This window comes from Manis javanica, chromosome 10 (genome assembly GCF_040802235.1).
Source record: "Manis javanica isolate MJ-LG chromosome 10, MJ_LKY, whole genome shotgun sequence".
Classification (NCBI taxonomy): domain Eukaryota; kingdom Metazoa; phylum Chordata; class Mammalia; order Pholidota; family Manidae; genus Manis; species Manis javanica.
The window spans coordinates 16,108,298-16,133,907 of NC_133165.1; the positions used below are offsets into that span (position 1 = coordinate 16,108,298).

Genomic DNA, 25,610 nt, shown 5'->3' on the forward strand with positions numbered 1-25,610 from the left:
TACAAATGTGAAGGAATGCCTGATGTTAGAACACCAGTCAACTCAACACTAGTCAGCTCACCAATACTTCAGAGCAGAAAAAAACAACAGTTGACCCTCCTTCATTTTGACAGCAGTTCCAATTAATAGTACATTCATAAACTACACCTTCACGCTACATTTAGACATAATGTCATATCTTTATTCCATGTGAGAAAAATTGCGAGATAAGTAGCAACAACTTCTGAAGAGCATACTAATTTCCTACTCAAAGGCCTGCATTAGTTTATAGGCAGATAAAAGAAAAACCTCATTCTTGACTGCCTATAAAATGCAAGACTCTGAGAATGAATAAAATTTAGGAAGGTTAAACAAACCCTCCTCTAATCCCTTGAGGTTTGATTTCCTTTTCTTTACAAATAAAAAAAGGGTAAGAAAGAATACCAAAGAGAAAAAGAACTGAGAGAAAAAATTGGCAAACTCACTTCTTAAGCTAGATACATTTATTTTATTTAGAATAAAAAGACAAAATAGATTGGAACTTGATTACTATATGACCCACCATTGCATGGAGTTTTCTAGAACATACAGTCATACAATGTGGTCCTAAAGTTCAGAATATTCAAATACGTGGAAAGCCTTTTGTAGCTGTTGTTACCCTGGTCCCAGCGACAGTTGGGGAACCCAACGGACAGATATTAAGAATACCCAAGTGTGACTCTTTTCTTCCCTCTTTTTCCCCATAGGTCCTCTGTCTTTCTCCGATTTTGAAGTGCCATGGACAGGTAAAGAAAGGAGCAGAAATCAAGCTTTCCTTTACAAGTTAGTGTTATTCAAAGAGGAAAACAAAACATGTTGTACTTCTATAGCTACAAAAATACATTGCCTTAATTGTTGCATTTTTACAACTACCAGCAAAAATGCCATTTCACCTATATGCTGCTTTTCTTTGGGGGAATGTCTCTATTCTTTCAAAAGCCTTTTCTGATTCTGATAGTTTTGTAGGTTAGCCAAAAAGTATGAAATAAAAGAACCCAAATCTGTGTACTTCAATGTTTCATTTAAAGCCATTCTATCCACCTATAGAAATTCTAGGGAACTATGTTGAGTCTAGCAGGACAGAAAAAAAATAAGCATATACTTTCCAGCAACCCTCATTCAAAATCTACCATTCCTATTTAGAATAAGTCAATAAACCATCATCTCTTAAATTAGTTGAAAGGAGAAGCTAGACTAATTTAGAGAATAAACGTTAGAACCCACTTCTTTGCCTGCTGCCCTGGCAGCACCATCTCAGCCTACTGAGGGCCTTCTGTTGTGAGCGTGACTGTGTGGGGAACCCAGGCCACATCTCCACTTTCATTGCTTTCAAGAATAGACTCATTTTCCCAAATAGCATTGTCTGCCAACTGTGTTATGGGTTTTGAGTAGTGGTCTGTGATATTATTTCCATAAATTAGTGATGTTAATTTATAACAGATGAAAGCAGGCTACTAGGTCTATAAGGATTCCTGTGGAGATTCTTGGTTGAGCTTTCTGGAAACTTAGTAAAAAACAATTTGAAAAGTCAGAAACATAATTGTTTCATAATGTCTCGAACATTTGTGAATTTTCTTTTAAACGTAAGTATAAATGGTCAGTGACAAAGGTTGGATTTCTAGAGCAGGATCGGGCTTGTTACCTGTCCTCAAACTCACAGGTCATCTGTGATTATAAATTGCCTTGAATCCACAGACTATTTTACTCTTGAGTTCCTTCAGAGGAACTCTGCTCTACATTTGGATGAGTGCCCACCCATTCCAGCTCTTTATTTGCATCTACTTTGTCATTAGGTTTAGAACATACTGTGCCTTTTGTCCCTATTTGTTCTAGTCCCTCTGACCTTTCAGCTTCAAGTTGGAATTTGGGAGGGAAAAATCTCAGCATCTTCCTTAGCAAAAAATGAAGTACTCGTTGATTGGGCTTCTGCTTTTTTTTTTTTTTTTTCTTTTCCTCATTTTTAGGTCTCTGTGTGGATTGGGCTCTGACAAAACTAAGAAGTAAGGAAATCTATTTTCTGCATTCTTTGCTACCGAACTCCTAACCCCCAAGAGCCACTCCTCGTCCCCACAGGCCACCTCCCAGTGCCCCTCTCTGACGAGGAACCCAGCATGTGCACATGACCGTGCTCCTTCCTGCCCTAGGAAAAATCAGTCTGATTTCACAAATTCTCACTGATAGTGATAACCAGACCAAGACTCCGCAGTTCCAGGTAATTGTGACTTGGAATGCACTGTCCTTGATTGAACTAAAAGGAAGGAAATCCGAAACCTGGATTGATGCCCGCAACCTATCACCACTGGGATATAGGGGGCAAAATATATGACTTCTCTGACCTTAATTTCTTCATCCAAAAAATAGGAATGGTAATACTAATTAGGCTACATGATTGCAAAGAAAATTAAATATGCTAATATCTGTGAAAAGTGCCCACAAACTTAATTTCAAGTTAGTAGAAAGTTAATGTTTAGATATTACTGTTGGATTCTATAAGGCACAGAAGTCATGATGTTCTTTAGATTAATGATAATTTTCAAATGTATCATAAGATTGTATGTCAACTGCTTCCTCCACCCCTCATCCCCATTATTCCCTCTACTCTGAAGCATTCACAGTGCACAAGAAAGACACCTAAAGGAGACAGTAAATATTTAAAAGTTCAAGTCCATGCTCTGGAACAATACTAATTCAAGTATGAATAAGATAGCTCTACTCCCACAGATTTTGGGGGGTAGATAGAATTCTTCTTTTAATGTTTCCAGATAGATTGATATTATAGTCCTCAGAGAATTCTCAAGATGGTTTGTTTTGTGCTACCTTGTCTTGCCAGGATTTTGAAATTAATTTTATTATGATTCCTACTATGATTCCAGCCACATGCAATTCTAGAATTAAATAATTCAACACTATTTTGTGTCTTCTTTCTTTGTAACTTCATTAAGATACAGGTACTACAGCATGAAGAAGACACGTAGTAACTCTATAGCATCTTACTACGCTGATAGACAGTGACTGAAATGGGGTGTGTGGCGGGGGGACTTGATAATGAGTAAATGTTGAAACCACAATGCTGCTCATGTGAAGCCTTCATAAGATTGTATATCAATGATACCTTCATTAAAAAAATAAAATAAAATAAAATAAAAAAGGCATTAAACAAGGCATAATTTTCCAGAAACAAATTTCTAAATTAAAAAAATAAAGAGCATCTGTTTATATTTTTTTTTCCATGCCTTTGATCTTTCTACACTTACCCTGGGGTACAGACATGAGCTTCAGAGAACCCATACACTTCCCTAAATTGTATAAAATTTGTGTAATGTGCAGGCATCTTTCAGGGGAAAGGGTCCTTACTCTTCAGTCTGATCCACGACCCAACCAAGGTGCATACAACTGCCCTGTCTGGCCCCTGAGTGAAAAACAATCACAGGTGAAGTCCATGAACTTAAAACCTACTTTTGAGTTTCTTTTATCTACCACAGGCTGCAGATATTTTCTCCCGTAAGTGTATTCTTTGTTTGCTGCCTTAGAAACAGCAAAAAGCCAATAACTGGCACATCACATCCTGACCAGATGAAAGATAAATGCAAATGGATGAGTCCTGAATGCTGTCCTTTGATCCCCCAGCTTGCGGGGGTATCTCTCTGGCGTTTCCTTTGCAGGGCAATTTGGAAGTTTCTTTAGAACAGCTTCGTTTTTTCATTTTTATTGGATAAGAAATAACATTCTGTACAACAAGGAACACATTATTCTGTCATAGCTGCATAGAAAGAGGAGCATTTTCAAAATGAATATCACATAAAGGAGAGATATAACTCTTGAGAGAAGTTTGGCTCAGTAAGATAAACAGAAAAAAATATTCTAGAGAGATTTATGGGGAACAATGACCTTTGGTCATGCAGTATTCTATTTGAGGGAGCACAAACTCCCATCTATAGTTATTGATATAACTGTATGTCATAACATAACTTTTTTGTTTCATCAGACATTATATTAAAAGAATTATAAGATGTCAGAGCGTTTTGGATGCCTTTGAATGCCCAGAAGAAATATACACCTTTCTCTGACCAATTGAGTTATTCTTTGAGTACAAATTCAGCCCATTTAGAGTACCATTAACTCTTTTAGCATGAAAGAATATTTAGATAGTACGCCTGGGTAATGTATTACGTGAGCAGCTTACTCTTCCCCTAAGATCAGAATCATTATGCTATAAATAAAATAGTGACTGGTGTGTAACTTTGAGCGTATATTTACTGCCCGTGCTCTGCCTTCTTCATGCTTTCAACACTGAGCAACACACTCAATCCAACATGATTGACCCGAGTCAGATCTCCTCTGCTGCTTTAATAGAAATTCTGATGAATAGCATCCCTTAACTTGAGACTCAGAAGTTTCTCCCTACGACCCAGCAATGCTTGTATTTTATGTGCAGAACTATGCACAACCCCATAGGATTCCAGGAGGCAGAGGACAAATAAGAAGAATAGGAGAAGTCAAGGCTGGAAAGAGGAAAGAGAGAAAGAACACTTGTTCAACTAATGGGAGAAAAAAGATTTTTGTCTATCAGCAAAGACCACTTGAGACACTGGCAGGTCAGGCATTGCTCTCTAGGATGTGATCTGAGGTGTTCTAGAAAAGTTTTTCCCATTTATCCTTCTACTACTCTCATCTCCGATTCAAGCTCAGGTTCACAGTCCCCCTGCTGGAAACCTGAAAGGATAGTTAGAATTTGGAATTCTGAAAATTTTAGACTTACAGAAAGTTGCTAGAGTACAAGTAATTTATGTAGCACCCCATAGTGCAGTCTGGGGTAGCACCTCATTATCAAATACATTAATATTTCTGCTACAAAACATATGAATATTCTCCCTACATGTGAAAACAGACTCTAAATACCTTTATCTCAATTCATGCTATGGCTGTACCCAATCTGGTCAGGTCAGCCTTTGTCACCAAATTATTTTCCCAAGGTGGAACACTGCTGTGTTAATTCATCCCAGACAGTGCTTCCCAGCTCTCAAGCATTCCCATAAAAATCACTAGCCACCTGAGAAGGCCCCAGTCCTCCAGATTTAATTTTAATATTTAATAAAAGAAGTCAAGTTCCCATGCCATGGAGAGTGTGAAACCTCCTGCTTGGCCACCCCACCATACCTCGAAGCCTTCTGATTTGTCCTTTCTGCTCGACTCCCACTTCACAGCTGGCTTTTGGTGGCTGTTTTTTCTGCCTTGTGTGACCCAACTGCGGAATACAGCCCTTCAGAGTACCCTCTACAACCAAAGCAGCATGATGACAGAGAGGGGGAAAAGGACACGGGTGAGGTCAGGATGGCAGAATGAATGACACTTGGCTTTACTGGGCTGCCGGGAAGAGGGCAGACATTACATCCCTGGCTTGGGTGGATGCCTAAGGGATAGTACTTCCTGCCCATGCAGATACAAAGACCTTTCACTGAAAATATCTTATATTCTATATCAGAATTTTACTGGAGACATAAAGAAAATGGGGAGGTAGTTATATCTTGGAAAAACACAGAAAATGAATGAAATTTCTAAATTTCAGAATCTTCATCCATTTCCAACACTCGGAATTTTAACTGCCTGTCTCTTCACAGAGCTCGAGACTCCGGCCATAATACTGGGGTTCTTGCTCTCCACCTTTACAGCCCAACACAGTAACCACTGGCCACATGTGGCCACTGGACTCTTGAAATTTGGCTAGTTGGGATGTCAATGCAAAATATATTACCAAAATTAATTTCACCTGTTTCCTTATACTTTTTTAACCTAGCTATTATAAAAGTTAAAATTACATATGACTCGTATCATGCTTTTCTTGGACATCAGTGATCTAAGTCTTTCTCCGATCGTCCTCTCTCCCAGGATCCTGTCTCCCCCTCTCTGGTCTTCTTTCAGAAATGCAGAAGTGCTTCTGTTCTGTGTACTAGGCAAGCAAACAGCTTCCTCCTGATCTCAGTTTACCCTGTCTCAGGGAAGCCCACCTGAGCGTGAGGGAGGAGCAGGGGAGGAGGGAGGGTGGGGAACACTTCCCCATTTCATTCTCAGAGTGCCTATTAGAGCACTTTCTTGAACATAGTCTGTCTTATCCAAAGACAAATTCTGCTGCTGACCTTACAACACAAAGGTATTCTACTACTAAATATATAGACAAACATATTTATCCATTATTAACTTTGAAGACTCCATGTAGAATACAAACAACCTATAAATTCTTGACTTTATGTCCCTTTGCTGAACTGACATGAGAGATCTTGAATGGTGGCTAAATCTTTAGTCAAGTCTCAGAGATCCCAGGGCCAAGACAGGGAGGGGGGGCAAAGGAGGTTGCTACCTGGAGGTTTTATGCAGGGCGTGATGAAACAAGCCTGCCTGTTGTTCGAGAACACGTCTTTATTTACTCAGTGATTGTGTTCTTAACACCTGCTGGAGTGGGGCAGGGTGGGTACTAAACAGCTGTGGGTGCTCAGAATGCCCCAGATCTCTGGTGGCAGGGTTCTTCTCCCCTGGACACCAAGTGCCCATAAATAAGTGCCTGACTTCCTGTACTTCCACACCTGAACACTTGTCACCTTCTCACGATATATCTTGATGGTTAAAACTGAGTCATTAATATTCATCTTTCCATCAGAGAGAAAAATAAAGGTGCAACAGATGTTAGGTTCCTCAAATCAGGCTAAAAGACAAGAAGAAGAGAATGATCATTCCACAGTCTACTTTCATTTTTATAGATAATAAAAAGTGTGTTGCCTTTCTTCCCTTGAAATCACCACCCACTTTATACAGTTTGAGAACTCAGGAAATGTGATGAGTGTAATTACCTACTCTTTCTTTTGAAAAGAACGTACAAGAATAAAAAGATCACCAAGTCCCAACAAAAGCTACAGAAATATCGTTGGTTCTTTATGACTGTTGGGGAACAAGACAATTCAATCTTTGCACCTATTTTTCTGAAGTTAAATTTAGTTAGTTAGGTGAACTTAGAGAAGTTAGTCTATGTATACTTATTGCATAAATGTGAAGAAAAAAAACACTCAATCAGTAAAATGACTGATGTCCATATACATTCCTGAGATACCCATTCTCTGTTCATTAGTTGGATTTCACATCCCTTAGACACTGCCAAAGCTCAACTTCACCTTTAATATAGATAATAGCCGGCACTGTCTATTTACTATGAGCTAGCCATCATTCTAAGCACTTTGCATATTCTGACTTATAAATCCTTACAACAACATTCGGAGATAAATACTACTGTTGTCCACATTTTACAAGCTAGAGAACTGAAGCACAGAGAGATTAAGCAACTTCCCCAGGCCTACTTATTAAAAAAGTAATAATAGCAACAATAATAATAATAAATGACATTTTATGCAGTTATTTAATTAATGATGGATTGTCTGAAAACACATCTTCTGACAAAACTGAGAACAAGAAAAACACACACCAAAATCAACCTGCCTCAAAACTAAATTCCAGGTAGAGTCACTAAATGATGTGTGTTCACACATGATATCAGCCTGTCATTCACCTCTGAACGTCATAGGCAGCTGCATGGGCCCAAAGCTGAGATCAGGAGAACTGATGGCGAAGCTGAAAAGCAACTTAAGAACTGTGATGCAGTCGCTGCTCAACGGCCGGCCTGTGGTAGTGTGACCGGGGTCAGGGCTGCCGCCCACATCACTGAGCAGAGGGGATGAAAGGAGGGGATGAAGGAAAGGGGGCAGCGAGGAGGACGGGCCTTGAGTGGACGCGACTGAAATGCTAACGGGGGTGTGGCCAGAGGAGAATGCAGGGACCCGGCGTGAATGATGCCAGGAGAATGATGATGCCGGCCCTTCGTTAGTGTGGGACAGGGAAGGGAAGGCAGGTTTGAGGGTGTAGCTAATGAATTCAGCTTGGGAAATGTTTAGTTTAGAGTGTGAGTGAAACATCAGATGAAAATATCCTCAAAGTGGTGGGTCTGAAGCTCAGGAAAGAGGTTTGAGTTGAAGACAGTGTGACCATCAGGATACTTTACAGTTGAAGTGTTAGCACAGTGTTCATAAAGGTACTCTTCCTGAAGTGACTTCATTTATATTCATTCAATACCTACTATACTTACAGTACTGTGATAACCACTGTGGGAACTGAAAAAGGCCCTTAAGGATGTTAATGTTACACTGCCTCAAAGAATTTCCATTTGAACAGAGAAAGACTAACTCAAAATCAAGGCAGAATGTGACAAAATCATAATAGAAACACACAAGCTTCCAGTGGGTCAAATAAAGCACAGTGGATGGAGAGAGCAGGAATACTTAAGGGTACAAAGTGTCTTTGACCAAGACAAGATAAAAAAGATGGGAAGGATGAAGCGGCCGGAGGGAGAAGGAACCGCTGTGTTAGTCAAGCTGAGGTCACAGAGGACAGAATCCATACTGGCTTCTCTAAACAAAAAGAGATTGCTCTAATTCCCAGGTGCCAAAAGGTTTACACAGTAAATGGGAGAATGAAATAAACTCTGGGCACGGCATCCGGAAACAACTCCCCAGTTCCCACAGCCAGAATGCATTTCCAAGACAGATGCTCCACCTGCGGTGATCAAGTAGCTGCCACTTGCAGGGCCAGCCCAGGGTTAACCACCCCTGCAGCGTCCACACTGGCAAAACCCTCGTCACTCTTCCTCTCTCCGCAGTGTGATTCAGGTCCAGACTCAAGTCTCAGGTGAATTCCTCTGACTGAGCAGGCCTAACTCATATCTGGCACCCTTACCCTAAGGGCATCTGGGAGATGTATTTTTAGTTTTCCCATCTCTGCTGTACAAAAGCACACACTAAAGAGAGGCTGTAAGACAGTCTATGTATCTGCCACACTGGGCACTTTCAGAGACGTGTGACTACATTAGCAACTGACCCTCCGTCCACCAATTCATTCATCTATTCACCCAAAAAAAGCATTTTGGTGTTAATGACATGCCAATAATCAATATTAACTTTGCATTTCTACCTGTACCCAAACTTCTATTCTCTGAGAGCACATCAATTCACTATTCAGCTACAGTCTCTTATTGTATGTTTACCATTTTTCAATGTAAAAAAAATGACTCTGTATTTTCTTGACATTTGTTTTTACTGCTTAAAAATGTTAATTTAGCTATTAGCTTTCTTTGTTGGAATTATTTGATTACTAAAGTAGTTCATGTTCTTATCTTGCATCTGGTAACAAAAGCTACCAGAAATATAGGAGATGAAAAAAACATAGGAGAGGAAAAAAAATCCCTCACCATTCCCATTCCCCTGAATTTATTAGCTACACCCTCAAGAAGAATGTATGCTCCCAATTTTATTTAATAACATCCTTTAATAGTGGTAACACTGAGAAGGAGGTCCGAGAAGAATGGCAACACAATTGTGCAGTGCTTGGCATGTGCCACAAAGGACTGTGCTAAACACTCAGCTTAGACTGTTTCATTTCATTCTTATAACAACTTTATTAGAGAGGTTCTACCAGGATCATTATTTTATAGATGAGGAAACTAAGCATATGGAAGGATAAGAAAAGAATCTTATCAACCAAGTGTCAGTTTTAACCAAGTATAATTATATTTCTAAGCCCTCCTTTCTAACATACAGAAAGGAGCCTTTGCCCAAAAGCAAGATTCAGTCAGAAGCCCCTGGGCCCTACAAGGAGCTCAAACAGTTTGATTCACAGTCCACATCTGTTTAACTGAGTGTGTGGTTGCCTAGAAAAGTGATCTCTACCTTAACTCTACCCTCTTTGAAAGGGAAACTCTTAATTTATTTATAAACCATAATACTCCAATGTAATAACATCAGAAGATGAGGAACTCTGTATTCTCCCATTGAGCCTATTACCTAAATGCTGTATTAGCCCCTCTATCTAAACAGCTGGGAGACCTAAAAATGCTACCTTTCCAAAGAACAGAAATGCAGATGAGAGCTCCATTCTTCATCATTGTGAACCAGGTCTTGTTCCAGACCCTGAATTTTAATGGGAAACTCTCCAGTCATCCTGGCAGCACCCCCACAAGAAAAGTTATGTCCCTCAGGCCTGGATTCCAGTGATTATCCTGGCTTCAAATCATGGCATTAATTAACTTAGAGACATGAGATGAGAATGCCTGGCACGGAGTCCCAGCTTGCTGTTAATTTGTGATGCGGCTTTCAATAAGCCATTTAACTTTCTCCCTATTTACTTCCTCCTCTGTAAATTCAGAATTAGAAATAAATTATCAGAATATGGTGAGCATTAAGTCATGTTTTGAAAGCTATTAAGGTCTGGGCACTGAGAACAATGTCAAAACATCCAATCGGTGTCCTGATGAGTCGTAGGTCAAATATCGAATCAATTCCATTTCTCACAGGACAGCACTTCATCAAAGTACTGTCGACAGATTAAAGTGATTCAGTTAAAACCCCAACCAGTGTCTTTCATTGTGTAAACACGAAAATAAGGATTCACAGCTGACTGGGCTGGAAGCATATAGAACTAGATGGTGATTGGATTTTCAGTAAAATATGAATTCAGGAACATTTTTTCTTTACTGCCTAGAAATTTCTTTATACCATACAATTAGAGTAACCACTGGCATTTATTAAATTAGAAAGGTACAGTTGACTTAGGAGAGTAAAACTTGTGAGATTAAATATTTCCTGTTGATTATATTTTAAACAGTCCTGTCATTGCCCTAAAGGAAAATATCTTTTTTGTATCAATAAGATCTCATTTCTGAAACTGACCAAAAAATGTGCAATTTTTTTTTTTCCCACAAGTGGATCATTCTTCCAGCCCACACTTACTTAACATTATCATGTGCCTAGCTATATTCCTGGTAGAGGGGGTAGAATAGTAGCAAGGGAGCTCAAAAACTCTATCCTTGTGAAGCTTACATTCCAGTGAAGTGAGAGTAAAGACAGAAAAATAAGTCACCATAAATACATAACTACATAGTATGTCATATGCTGATGGATGTTATTTTCAAAATAAAAACAGGAGAGAAATCACAGGGAATGATGAGTTGGAGGAGTTGGAGGAGGGTAAAGATAGAAACTGAAGACAGAGTGGTCAGAAGGGGCTCCCTGGGCAGGTACACTGAGCAAAGGCCCACAGCTTTGGTTGCTTGTGCTTGTGTGGAAAAAATACTTTCCAGGTAGAGGGAAGAGAAAGTCCAAAAGCCTGAGGTATTCTTGGAATGATTGAAAACCAGAAAAGAAGCTAGTATGGAAGGAGCAGAGAGAACTAGCAACCGAGTCATAGAAGAGATCAAAAATATATCCAGTGGTCTACATGCCTCTGAGGTCTACAGAGAGAATAAATTGTATGTGCACAAAGTCAGTGACAGGAGGCCCGGTGGGAGACAGTTCTATGAATTCTGGTGAAAGACAGGTTGGCTGGAATCACAATAATAGTGATGAAGGTGATTGGACTCTCAATTTATTTTAAATGTAAAGCTGAAAGGATTTATCAAGGAATTTGATGTAAAATATGAGAGAAAGAGAGAAGGATGGCATTAAGACATTTATACTGATTATCCAGGATATAACTGCCATCAACAGAGATGGAAAAGGCTTCAAAAAGAGCATATTTGGGAAAAAGCAGGAAATTATTTTCAGGCAGGTTTAATTTTTAAATGTCGTTGAACATTCAAATTGAGACATAGAGTTGACACTGAATATGCAAGATTTGAATTCAAGGGAGAAGTTCAAGTTAAAGAAACAAATTCAAGCCTCATCAACATATGCAGAGAGAATGATTAAATCCAGAGGTTTTAGGAGATTGCATGAGAGTGAAAATAGCAAAAAAGGTAGACAATATAATCCAGAACAATTATTTTGCTAAAAAATAAATGCTTAAGTAAGTATAAAAACACCCATATCTTCAGAAAAACAGCAAAGATCATTCAGGCTGCAAATCATCTGAGTAGTCCAAAAAATCTCAAACCTGACACTGAACTAAGGTGATACTGGATGGATAGTGACCCCAGGAACTTGGTAGAAACCATCAGAGTCCTTATTTGAGGAATATAACACATACATACCTCAGAGTATTTCTACAATCAACTTTCAAATTTGATATCTGATACACAATCAAAGATAACAAGGCATACAAGGAGCTGAGCTGTGGCAGAAACAGCAGGTATAGAGATTCAAAGATGTTCCAGATACTGGAATTTCCAAAATTAGACTTTAAGACAACCTTGCATACTTTATTTATGAAAAGCAGATGACAGAAAACTATACTATAAAAAGAAATCATAGCAAATCTGAAAAAATAGCTAAAAAATAATTACCAAAATTAAGAAATCATGAAAGGATTTAAAAGAAAACTATATCTGACTGAAGAGAGAAATAGGGAGCAGGGAAAGATCAGAGAAAAATAATCTGGAAAAGAAAATTCAAAACATGTGGTAAGTAGAACACACATGAAGTCCAACATACATAATTGCATTTCCAAAAGCAAAGGGACAGAGCAATAGTTGAAGAGATGATAATTAATAATTTTCCAAAACTAATGAAATACATCAGTCCATGATTCAAGAAGACCAATAAATTGTAAGCAGAATAAACAAAAAGTAGAGAGAATATTTTCATTGACTGAACTTTGCAGAACTTCAATATTAGAAGTTAGAGACATATGAATGGATAAGGAGATGTGGCTTACATATATAATAGAATATTATTCCATAATGAGAAAGAAGGAAATACTCTGATTTCAACAATATGGATGGACCTTGAGACACTATGCTTAGTGAGAAAGGCCAGACAGAGAAAGACAAATGTGTAGGCTATCACTTATATGTGAAATTTTAAAAAGCCAAACTCATAGAAACAGAGAGGTAAATAGTGGTATCAGGGGCTGAATAATGGGAAGAACTGGGAAGATGTTAAAGGCACAGGAAAATGAGAACTCATCAACTGGGAGGGAGATAGGAGGCCTCTAAAGAAGGCGGCATTTGAGATGAACATCCACAGAGGGACAAAATTTCAATAAATGGAGATAAACTACTTATTTGGACTTTATTTGGAGAATAAGGTAAAAACACTGAATGTTTTAGAATAGGAAAATTAATCTGATGTGGTATACAAAATTGGTTGAGAAGAAAAGAAACTAAAGGTTAGAAGAGATCGCTTCTCAGGCTTTTGGCTAAGATCAAGTGTAGTATCTGTTCTTTTCAGTTTAATATCTGATATGTCCTCTATCCAAGGACAATGCATCAAAAGGGTTTTTGGAGCAGGGAGATGGAATAGAAGGGTTGCTCCTTCCACTCTGTGTATGTACCTGGCATTGCAATATCTCTGGTAACAGTGCACCCCCTCAGGGGGGAAAGAAGTAAGCATTGGAAGGCTTCTCACAGGAGTCCATAGCAACAGTCCAGGTGGACAGTGAAAGAAACAGGATGGTAGCACTGAGAACGGGAGGGAAAAGAAGAATGGAGACCGAATGTATCAGTCAGCTACTGCTGCAACAATGCTATGCAACAAACAACACAAAGATTCAGTGGTTCTAAAACACAATATTTTTTCTTTACTTACACACCCAAACGTAAGTTGGATCCAGGGCTGTTCCCCTTGTCACTCATCTTCCTTGGACTAGTGGGATAAGAAGAAATGATAGAAATGCAAAATATTTTATGCTAGGTAGCAAAAAAATTTAAAAAGGAAAAAATTATAAACCAATTGAAAATCTGATCAAATGATTAGGCTGTGGAGGGACCAAGCGTAGGTGACCACAGATTCTGTGAGCCTGTATGATCTTTCAAGTAAATTCCACATGTAAGCATTCCCAGTATGTATCTCAAAGGGAAGGATTTTAAAATTCAGGAAAGATACAGTGATGATTTAAAGGACATTCTTTCATTTACATATTCAATAAATATTTCTTAAACACTTTCTATAGATTAGAGACTAGAATGGGCATTTACACCAAAATAAGAAGGTAAAGAGCTTTTTTGTTTTTTTGAGGAGCTCACAGTACAAAAGAAAAGGCAGACATGTAATAATTATGATGTAGTGTGACAATAAAGATGAGTAGAAAATGCTGCTGCAATACAAAACCTAAAATAGTTCACACTGACCTGGGATGGAGGGCTGGGAAAGACACGGAATTCTTGAAAGTGTGCTTCCTGTGAGTGAAGCATGTATGAAAAGGGATCGAGCCTGGGTTAAAGAGCAAAGATATTCCTAAAAGAGGAATCAATACAAGTAAAGTGAAAGAAGCAAGAGGGAATATGGTCCAAAATCAGTACATAGGGAGGGCGGTGTTAACTGGTGAGAAAGCTGGTCAAGCGGGAAAGAGCCAGTTGTGGAGCTCACACCAGTCTATGATGATATCTGATCTTTAATCTGGAGGTAATGAGGCACCATTAATGGGTTTAAACAGAAGGGATAATACCTATGTCATACCCAAGTTGGAATTTACCTGGAGAGTCATCCTTGGTTATCTTTTTTCTCTCACCCTCCCTGCCATCCAATCAATCACCATAGCCTAAAGATTTTAATTCCAATGAGTTTCTTAAGTCTATATTCTCCTCCCATGTCTATAGCTACCAATTGTTGTAGCTAACAATCCAGTTCAGATTCTCCGTACTATTTTTATAAATAGCCCTTCAGTTGATGATTAGTTATCTATTGCTGCTTAATAGATTATCCTGAAACTTAAAAGCTTAAAACCATAAATAGAATGTCTTTAATTCAGGAAATATCAAGCTATTTCCTTTTTTGTTACCTTTGCTTTAGATTACCCCTGGGTTCAGAATGTCCTTTCCCTCTAGCATCCATATGTGACCCTACCTTCATATTCCTCTCTAAGTTATCCTCCCCTCATCTTTCAAAATTCATTTCAAGAGTTGTTTTGCCCAGCAAGTCTTTCCTGAATCTCTCACCAGCTCCTGCCACAGACTCATGCTTGTTTTAGTACTTCCTTATACTGTGTATACATTCTTATCCTTTTACATATCACATGCTTTAATAACTGTCCAATTATACATCTGTTTCATTTGCTAAACAGGGAACATTTTAAGATTTAAACCTTATCATATTCAAAGAGGTAATCACAGCACAAAGTGTCTGAAAGACAGTAGACCTTCAATAAATGTTTCTTGAATAAATCATGAATCATTGACTAGATTTTCAGGTTGGAAAGATTATTTTTATAATAATAAAAATATGTCTGCACTAGAAGCTGGAGAAAATGGGTTAGGGAAACCAGTTAAGAGGTCATTTCAATACTTAGGCTGAAAGATGAGTAAGTCAGGGATGATAAAGTGTTAAGGATAGATTTAAGGGATGTTTGTAAAGTTGAATCAATACAATAGGTGAAAAACTGTGTAGAGAGAGGGGATGATGATGGTTGAACAGGTCAGAGTAGAAAAGTTTACCAAGAAGAAGGTAGACTGAGAAAAAATATCCAAAGAAGTCAGTGCAATTCCTGGGACAGTGGACATGCTCAACAAACGTTTCTTAGCTTTCTTTTTCTTTTTTAGTAATCAAAGTGGAGCCAGAGACTAGGGAGGGGGAATAAAGAGAGGAGAAAGAGGGGGAGGTTTCGGTGATAGGAGAGAGAAGAAATAAAGAAAAGAAACCTTCTTTATTAAACAACTTACTAGAAGCAAGATCCAGTGATAAACATTAAGGTTGTTTTCCTTAAAGATACAAGAAAAAGAAACAACTAAAACTTAATCTTGGCAATTGAGATGAGTTTAGTCACTTGTATTTTAAACTGAAAGATAAGAATAAATGAACAGGATTAAAGAGTCAGGTAAAACGCACTTTTATTATAAATGTAACAGGAGAGATGCATAAAGAGAAGGGAAATTATCCGTCTTGCCCTTACTGACTCATTTCCCTTTGGAAAATGAAAAAATTCATAAATTCTAACATTATCTTCAAAATCACCTCCATAATGTTCAGTTTTCTTGCTCTGCAGGTGGGAGGAGCTGGGTGGGAAACCTTTATTCATTGGAATATATACTTGGTCCTGAAAAAAGGTGGTGATGAAAAGGATCAGCAGACAATCTCATGTTTTATAGAAGAGAGGATGAACATTTAACTCGTATATTGTCAAATCTTGAGCATCTGGGCAGCTTTCAATGAATCCAAGGCAAGTCTGAGAGCTGTAGAATCATAATTGATATTTTGACATCCTTATTTGATACTCCAGCAAAAGTTGGAAGAAAGCAATATAAAATCACTGACTAAAACATTTAGCTTCTCTGGCGAAGAGTACAAAGTGGCAGAGATTAATCTTGCCTGCATGGATCATGTTTCATTGCTCACTCTGTTTCCCTCCCAGCAGATAAAAAATGTTCAGCGTGCTTGGAAAGTAGACATGAGGCCTATTCTGGACTATGGTAACTCATTCACACCAGTACGCTCTACATATATTTTTTTATTTTGTCATTTACATGAGACCTCAATCAATAAGAGTAGCCTTACAAGAATACACTGGATAAATAAATTGAAAATAAAAATTAGAAATAGAACTAAAATTTAAATGATGACATATAACCATATACTTTGGGGTTTGGCATGACCTATATATATGTAAAGCCACCTAAGGATATAGACAGTGAGAGAGAATAAAGATTAGCAGTTCTCAAACCTTAAAATATGTTAGAATCATCAAAATCTTTTTGCTAAAAGAGATACTTGGCCCCCACCTCAAGTTTCTGATTCAGCAGGTCTCTTGCAGGCTCTGAGAATTTGCATTTTCAACAAGTTCCCAGATGATAGTGAGAAACTAAAGTAGTTAATGATGAAGGAAATGAAATGTTTATTGAAATTTCATGTTCATTCAAACTTTATTCATGCTATTTAAGCAATGTAATATATTTAAAAGGCTTTGGAATCGTTTTGAGCTTCAATTCTACACTTATCTGCTGTGAAACTGGGAAAGTTGAGTAACTTCTCTGAGCAGCAGTATCCTCTGTAAAAATAACCAAAATAATAAGACCTCTCTCACATGTTCATTATGAGAATTAAATGAAATCATGTATGCAAACCACTTCATTTCATGAATGGCACATGCTCAAGCTAAATAAATAGCAGCTGTTATTCTTACCACTATTGTGACAAGAAAAAATACTTTATATGGTACCCAACACACACTAAGTGTGCAACTATTGCCAGCTGCCTTCTCCTGGTTCATTCCATATTCAAATAAATAAAACACGAAGCTGATTCTCCTCAGACACCACCCACTGATAATGAACCAGTTGGTCAATATCATCCTTTAAAAAACTTATTTAGTACATGCTGTACGCAGAGTCCTTTTTTGAGAGCTAGGATACAAAGGTAAGGTTCCAGCCTTCAAGGAAACTTTCATCTTGTTAAGGAAGATGGACATATAGAAACAGCATTAACTGTTGGGGACTACACACCAACTCAGCAGCTCTGGGGGAAAAAAAAAACTCAGCAGCAGGCCTTCTGAGCTGGGGTATGGAGGAATGACCCACGGAGGACAGTGGGATGGTGGGAACTTGACATCTGGAGGCTCTCAGGCATCTGACCCTCCTTTCCTAAAGCATCCCTCTCTCCCTTTGCAGAAAGCCCCATCCTGTAGTCATGTCCAATCTACCGCTCTCTACCTGCTGCGGCAACACAGATCCTTCCCACAAACTGGACCCAACAGGCGTAAGATTTAGTCTCGACCAACTGGATGTTCTGTCCCAGGTCTTGGGATTCTGAGGGGGAAGCAAGAGGAAGGGCGGGTGGGAGGTCGCTGTCGTGATTTCCAGGCGATTCTTGTCATAAGACGCTTGGTGTATCTTTGGCTTCTTGCCTACCCAAGAGCTTCCTTGTTTCTGGTTATCCCAACCTTACTTTCTAGCCTCCTGTGGATTCTGCGTCCTAGAAAACTCCAACTTCCCATCCCTGTTGGAGGAAGCGGGAGGCTTAAGTTAGCCAGCATTGGCTTTAATTGCTTTGCACCAAGAATGAAATGATAGCAGATAAAACATGCATGAATTTTAAAGGAAAGATAGAGTTCATGATAGCTGAGAAGAAAGATCATAGCATGACAGACAGAGCGTATGGCAAAGATCTGTGAATGGGCTGGGAACAATTGTTAGATTCATTTGGTTTAAACACCAGAATCATATAAAGAAACTCATGAAGAACCACCCTCCAGGAAGTCAGCCTGGGAAATCCTCAGTCTCTCTCTTCGGCCTCTTCCCATTCGGCATAACCCTGCTCCTTGGGCAAAAATCGAACAGGAACCACAGAACTCAACTTGCCCGCTCCCCTTCCTCCTCACATAATCTCTAGCAGTGCAACAGCCAAAATTTGCTCGCCCTGGTGGGCTGATTGACCTTTGATCACCTGCTGTAATATTTACCCTCATCTGTCCTCAGACTGGCCTATTCTTTCAGGATTAGAGCCCCTAATATTCTTCAACACATTTCTGCATTGGCTCCATTTCAACTCCCAACCCTACAAATTGCATTTGACTGCACAGCCCTGACCTCTAGCTCATGCAAACCAACCCAAGATCCAGACAAAATTGTCCTACATCTACATCCCAGACAGCCACTGATGTGTTCTCTCTGCCTCTTCACTGGAGGTATTTGTCTAGTTTTAAGGGAAATACATCATCAGCACAGATGCATTCTCAGCTGGCTTGAATCCAGCCACTTCCAAGCACAGAGCATCAAAAAAAAGTGTTTTGGAGAAAAAGATCTGGCAGTACCTTAGTAACAATTGAACTGAGGAAAAACTGAACACAAAGAGATCAGTTAACAACAAGCATCACACAGGACTCAGACAAGGATGGTTAACAGTGGGATTTGGAAGGAAACAGAGAGATAGAATATTATAAGGGAAAAATAGGCAAGACATAGTAGAAAAGGGATGGAGATTAATAACAAATAACTTTATGGTTTTAAGCCATGACCAAAATAGAGAAACTGAGAGCAGCTGCTGTGTTTGAGAATCACTTTTACACAGAAGTTAAGGGGACAAAGGAAGAGCTTCGAGGCAGCGAGGGCAATCAGCTAGGCAGACGTTAGAGGACGCGTGAAAATGAGTCCCTTGAAGTCCCTTCTCCTAAACGGTCACTGGTACCTGGGAAGGGAACTTCCAGAGAGCAGAAGGGCTGAATTCCGACCTACAAGAATAAAAGAATGAATAGGTAGGAAATAGAGGAGACAAATACAAACTATCTTCGGGAAGTCTGGAAGTGAAAGAAAAGAAAAAAAAAAGAGCCAATGATTCAAGATGTCAAAGTTGAATGACATCAAAGGGTTATTACCACCCTCATTATAAAGCTATAAGGAACCTGTAAAACTGTCTTTTCTGACCATATTATGAGTCAAGATTTCTAACCTTAAAAGTCAATGTATTCTTAAAAGGGACTGGCTCACTTTTTGCTGTTAACACCTGTTGGCTTGGCAGGTTATTTAATGAAAGAGGGGAAAACTCTGCCAGCTGACCTAAAAATAGTTGATTGCATATACATTCTCTCAGAAACATACAAAAATATACTTAAAACACTTAAAAATATACTTAAAAAGACTGAGGCACTCAGTCTTATTCACACCTCTCCACTCTCTAAATGAATTCGGTTTTGTTTGATGTGAAAGCAAGACACAGAGAGCAGGGTTTTCAATTCAAAGCTTACACTCTCTTCCAAGAACCTGTTTAAAACTAATTGCTTTATAAAGTCCAGAGTGCAAGCAAGGACTCGAGTTGCGGAGTGACTACATGGATTTTTGCGTTTGGGAACTTGTTCTTTTCAAGTCATAGAAATGAAAACAAAGCTTATATGAAAAATGACTGCCCTGCTCCTATTTGAGTGTTTGCCTACTGCTTCCCAGAAAGGAGCCCAGTGCCAGACTGTGCATACTCAGAAAGGTAAAAGATAGCATCTGGGGAATGGGACTGGAGAGCTGTGACTCATCTCTTTTGTTGCTCAAAGCTTACCTTGACATTTACTTTTATAAACATAGTCAGTAAAGACTGTGCAAAGAAATTATCTTCTGAATCTACATCTGGATTTTTTCTCTGCTGCCACATTTTAATCAGCTGGGAGAGTTTTCCCCTCTTTCATTAAATAATAATAATAATATTTAGCAATGCAGTGTACCTTATATTGCACCTTATTTCTAACTTCTTCCTTGCCTGCTAGTCTCATTTTAGCTTTGCCATAAGCCTGTTTAATGAACAAGTACAAAAAATTTTATTTTTGCCTTTCGTTGATTATCAAGGTGTGTCATAATGCCATGCAAAGGGAACACAGAGACACTTTAGGTTATTTTGGTGTTGGGTAACAGAGCATTTATTTCTTCTTTTGTTTGTACCTTGGAATGTTATCTTAGAACTAAGTTCGTAAGTCTGTATATCAGTCTTGATTGTGATCTCAAATACTCTCTTTTTCTTTCTAGTTATCTACACAATTCAAAGGAAGAGAATGGTTGTGACAATTTTTGGTTTGTTTTAATCAGCGTAAAATGATTCCAATACAATCTTTTGAGCCCCAGATTGACTTTTGGCTTGAATTATTTATATTAGCTGCTGTACAGTGACTTTGCATTTATCTCTTTCTTGTGTTTACAAAGTCATGTTCTGAAACTAAGTACAAATTGTAAGCGGGTGTCAGCCCATATACTCTGTGCATTTCTTGCATTCTTACTCCTCAGCAACTCAGGCACACCTCCAATTACTGGAACCCAAAATAAATTGCTCCTGTTTAAGAATACTGAGGAATAAAAAGATGGGTTACTCATGCCACATAAACCCTCAGAGAACCTCCACTATGGATATATACTATCCTATCATCTTTATAATGTCAGCTGAGTCCCTGTAGCCTAAATATTGTGCTACAATACGAGGCCATCTACATGACTCACAGTAAAGAGTTCTCATGTCAGTTATTCTATTAACTTGGTCCATTTAGAAAACCAAACAAGATCATTCAAGTGCTGCTCTGATTCTTATTTATCTAAATGGAATGAATTCACTTTGTGGTATATATATATATATATTCTCTGCTGTAGGGAGGGATCAAAGATTTCTATTTGATGGGATTTTTTTATTAAAGTATCATTGACATACAATATTATGATGCTTTCAAATACACAAGACAGTGGTTCAACATTCATCCATATTATGAATCTTCAACCCCTCCATTGCACTCACTGTCTATCAACGTGTTAAGGTGTTATGGAGTCATTAATGGTATTCTCCGTGCTGTACTACCTTCCCCGGGACTTACCTATATTGTGATTGCAAATTACTGTGCCCCTTAATCCCCTTCTCTCTCCCCTCCACCCTTTCTAGTCCCTCACCTTTGGTAACCACTAGTCCCTTCTCAGTGTCAATGAGTCTACTGCTATTTTGTTCCTTCTGTTTTGCTTTGTTTTCATACTCCATAAATGAAGAAAATCATTTGTGATTTGTCTTTCTCTACCTGGTTTATTTCACTGAGCATAATACACTCTAGATCCATCCATGTTGTTGCAAATGGCAGGATTTCTGTTATTTTTATAGCTGTGTATATTCCATCGTGTATATGTACCACATTTTCTTTATCCATTCATCTATTAATGGACACTTAGGTTGCTTCCATATCTTGGCTACTGTAAATAGTACAGTGATACACATAGGGGTGTGTATGTCTTTTTGAACCAGGGGTCTTATTTTCTTTGGGTAAATTCCTAAGAGTGGAATTTCTGGGTCAAATGGTATTTCTATTTTTAGTTTTTTGAGGAATCTCCACATTGCTTTCCCCAACAGTTGCAACAATTTACATTCCCACCAACAGGGTAGGAGGGTTCCCCTTTCTCTGCATCCTCACCAGCATTGTTTCTTGTCTTTTGGACAGTGATCATCCCAACTGGTGTGAGGTGACATCTCATTGTGGTTTTGATTTGCATTTCTCTGATGATTAGTGAAGTGGATCATCATTTCTTGTGGCTGTGGGCCATTTGTATTTCTTCTTTGGAAAAATGTCTGTTCAGGTCCTCTGTCCATTTTATAATCAAGTTATCTGATTTTTTGGTGTTGAGGTGTGTGAGTTCTTTATATATTTTGGATGCTAACCCCTTGTCGGATATGTTGTTTATGAATATATTCTCCCATACTGTAGGTTGCCTTTTTGTTCTACTGATGGTGTCCTTTGCTGTACAGAACCTTTTTAGTTTGATGTAGTCCCACTTGGTCATTTTTTATTTTGTTTCCCTTGCCCAAGGAGACATGTTCAGGAAAAAGTTCCTCATGCTTATATTCAAGAGATTTTTGCCTATGTTTTCTTCTAAGAGTTTTATGGTTCCATGACTTACATTCAGGTCTTTGATCCATTTCAAGTTTACTTTTGTGTATGAAGTTAGACAATACTTCAGTTTCATTCTATTACATGTAGTTGTCCAGTTTTGCCAACACCAGTAATTGAAGAGGCTGTTTTTTCCTCTTTGTATATTCATGGCTCCTTTATCATATATTAATTGACCATGTATGTGTGATTTTATATCTGGGCTCTCTGTTCTGTTCCATTAATCTATGGATTTGTTCTGGTGCCAGTACCAAATGTTTCTGGTTAGTGTGGCTTTGTAGTAGAGCTTGAAGTTGGGGAGCATAATCCCTCCAGCTTTATTCTTCCCTCTCAGGATTTCTTTGGCTATTCTGGGTCTTTTGTGGTTCCATATGTCTGTCTTCTAGTTCATTGAGTAATGCTGTTGGCATTTTGATAGGGTTTGCATTGAATCTGTGAATTGCTTTGGGCAGGATGGCCATTTTTATAATATTAATTCTTCCTATCCAAGAGCATGAGATAGATTTCCATTTATTCGTGTCTTCTTTAATTTCTCTCATGAATTTCAGAGTAGTTTTCAGAGTATAGGTCTTTCACTTCCTTGGTTAGGTTTATTCCTAGGTATTTTACTCTTTCTGATGCAATTGTAAATGAAATTGTTTTCCTGATTTCTCTTTCTGCTAATTCATTGTTAGTGTATAGGAATGCAACATATTTCTGTATATTAATTTTGTATCCTGCAACATTGCCAAATTCAATTAGTTTTAGTAGTTTTTTGGTAGAGTCTTTAGGGTTTTCTATGTACAATATCATGTCATCTGCAAACAGGGACAGTTTAACTTCTTCCTCGCCAATCTGGATGCCTTTTATTTCTTTGCGTTGTCTGATTGCCGTGGCTAGGACCTCCAGTACTATGTTGAATAGAAGCAGGGAGAGTGGGCATCCTTGTCTTTTTTCTGATCTCAGAAGAAAAGCTTTCAGTTTCTCTCTGTTCAGTATGATGTTGGCTGTGGGTTTGTCATATATGGCCATCATTATGTTGAGGTACTTGCCCTCTATACCCATTTTGTTGAGAGTTTTTATCATGAATGGATGTTGAATTTTGTCCGCTTTTCCAGCAACTATGGAATGATCATGTGATTTTTCATGTTGATGTGATGTTTCATGTTGATTGATTTATGAATATTGTACCATCCTTGCATCCCTGGAATAAATCCCACTTGGTCATGATGGATGACCTTTTTGATGTATTTTGAATTCTGTTTGCTAATATTTTGTTCAGGATTTTTGCATCTATGTTCCTCAGGGAGATTTGTCTATAATTTTCTCTTTTTTTGTGGTGTTATAGATGGTTTCTAAGGATAAGGATGTTGCTACAGATATTTAATGGCAAAAGTTATGTGTGTTACAGTCAAGAGTTTCTCCCAGAATACCTGAAGGAAGAGTTTAAGGAACAGCAGTCTGACTTAAAGGAAGGACTAAGGAGTTTCATCTTAAAGCTGCATACACATAGAAATCATTCTGTTTTCATTTAGATTAAGTATTTACTTGAGGTGGCTTTAGAGGTTGTGATAAGTTGGTTCCTGAGCCAAATATTTGCTTACAGGTTATTTATTGTGGAGTGTTCTCAGAAACAACACCTATAAGGGAATAAGGTTAGCAGGACAAGGAAGACGGAGAAATGAACTGCAATGCAGTGGCAACAGAGGCCTCAGCCCATCCCTTCAAACCTGACGTGAATTGAAGCAAGAAGCTTGGCCTTGCACCCCACCTCCTCTATTCCCCACACTCACCCTTCCCACAGCCATCAACTAGTCATAGGAAATATGCTGGCCCCAAAAATGGCCTGTAACCTTAGGCAGCCAAAAGAATTGCCTGGTGGAAGGATCAGCTCTGAAGCCTTAATAGCCAACATGTCTGGCTCCTGGGGGAGTAAGGGTCTTGGTGCTGAAGGAAGGAAGTGGAGAATGCACCACAGCACTCCATACAGGGGTGCATGCTGCAGACTGTGGGGTACAAGGGCTGTCCCCCTTCCCTGGCCCCAAATCATCCTTTGTCTACCACATGGACCCCAGAATCTAAGGACAAATTTGTAAAAATATAAGAATTTTAAAATTTGTGTTTTTATGTTGACGGAAATCTTTTCACAATTCACCTTACCTTGTTATAAATCCAAAACTTCTTTTTTGCAGAAATAATTCAAATTGAAGGACATTTTCCATAGAATAAAACCTTAGTCTCTTTAGTTTGTAGTTCTCAAACCAGGATTTGGGGGGATCCTTAATGGAGAGGGGGTCACTAGGATAGGCTTTGCGAGGAGTTTGTATGTTTTCGAAGGAAGAAACACTGGGACTAGTAGGAGTAATGGGATGAAGATTCAGAGAGTTAGGTTCAGACTCCTGTACTGCTGCTGTGTGGCATTTGGGAAGTAACTACGCTTTTTTAATCCTTTATGCTTGCATTTGTAAAATGTGCCTACTTGCAAGTTTGTGAAATAAAATAATAATTAAATAAACTAATACAGCAAGGGTTCAGCATGTGCCTGGCAGGTTAAGAAACACTGCATGGTACATGTTATCACTGATGTCACTAAATCTTGAGTTGCTTCGATATAACTTGGCACACTTCTTTTTTGCATTACCTGAAGAAAGATGTTAATTAGATGATTAGAAATCTATCACCATAGATACTGTATGTTTCTTGTGGCCACATCTGGTGGCAAGATCAAGCCAAAGACACATTTTCAAACAAGCCCAGTACTGTCAAGCTCTTAGGTGCTTTAAGGGGAAAAAAGTGCAAAAAGTTTGAAGGGCCTCATTTAACAAGATCAAAAGGATTATAAAGTACTGCTTTGTAAGAGAAGACTAAAGCTGTTTTAAAAGAAAAATAAGCCAGTAAAAATTAACCTCAGTATCCAAAGGTAACTACTAAGAGGAAATATAAAGTCTACAAAATCATGAACCAGGGAGTTTGAGTCCTATAATAGGCATTCGATATCCGATAGATACTCCTTAAATTGAATTGCATTATGTGAATCGAGTGAACATGACCTTGTTTACTAAATAGCATTAAAATGGAAAATTTTAGTGAGTATCTACCATGTACCAAAAAGTATACTAAGAGTTTGAATATGTAAAGATAAATAAGAAGTAATTTCCACCTTTCCAGAGCTCACTAGTTAGGCGTGAGAGTGACTTGTCAACAAATCAGTACAATGCAGTGACAGGAGACGCTGGTGGCATACGAACGGAGCTGCCAGCTGATGGGAAGGGTCGAGCACAGGGTTCTGAGTTTCTTGTAGTCAGTAGCAAGACAACAGAACCCGATAA

At 38.5% G+C, this 25,610-nt stretch overlaps 1 non-coding gene across 1 annotated transcript; it reads left to right on the forward strand.

Annotated features, from left to right (window-relative positions):
- The first annotated feature begins 13,162 nt into the window (after positions 1-13,162).
- On the forward strand, positions 13,163-13,354 carry LOC118970995 (U2 spliceosomal RNA). Its single transcript, XR_005059222.2, has one exon. It is a non-coding gene; the product is annotated as a U2 spliceosomal RNA (small nuclear RNA).
- Positions 13,355-25,610: the final 12,256 nt, after the last annotated feature.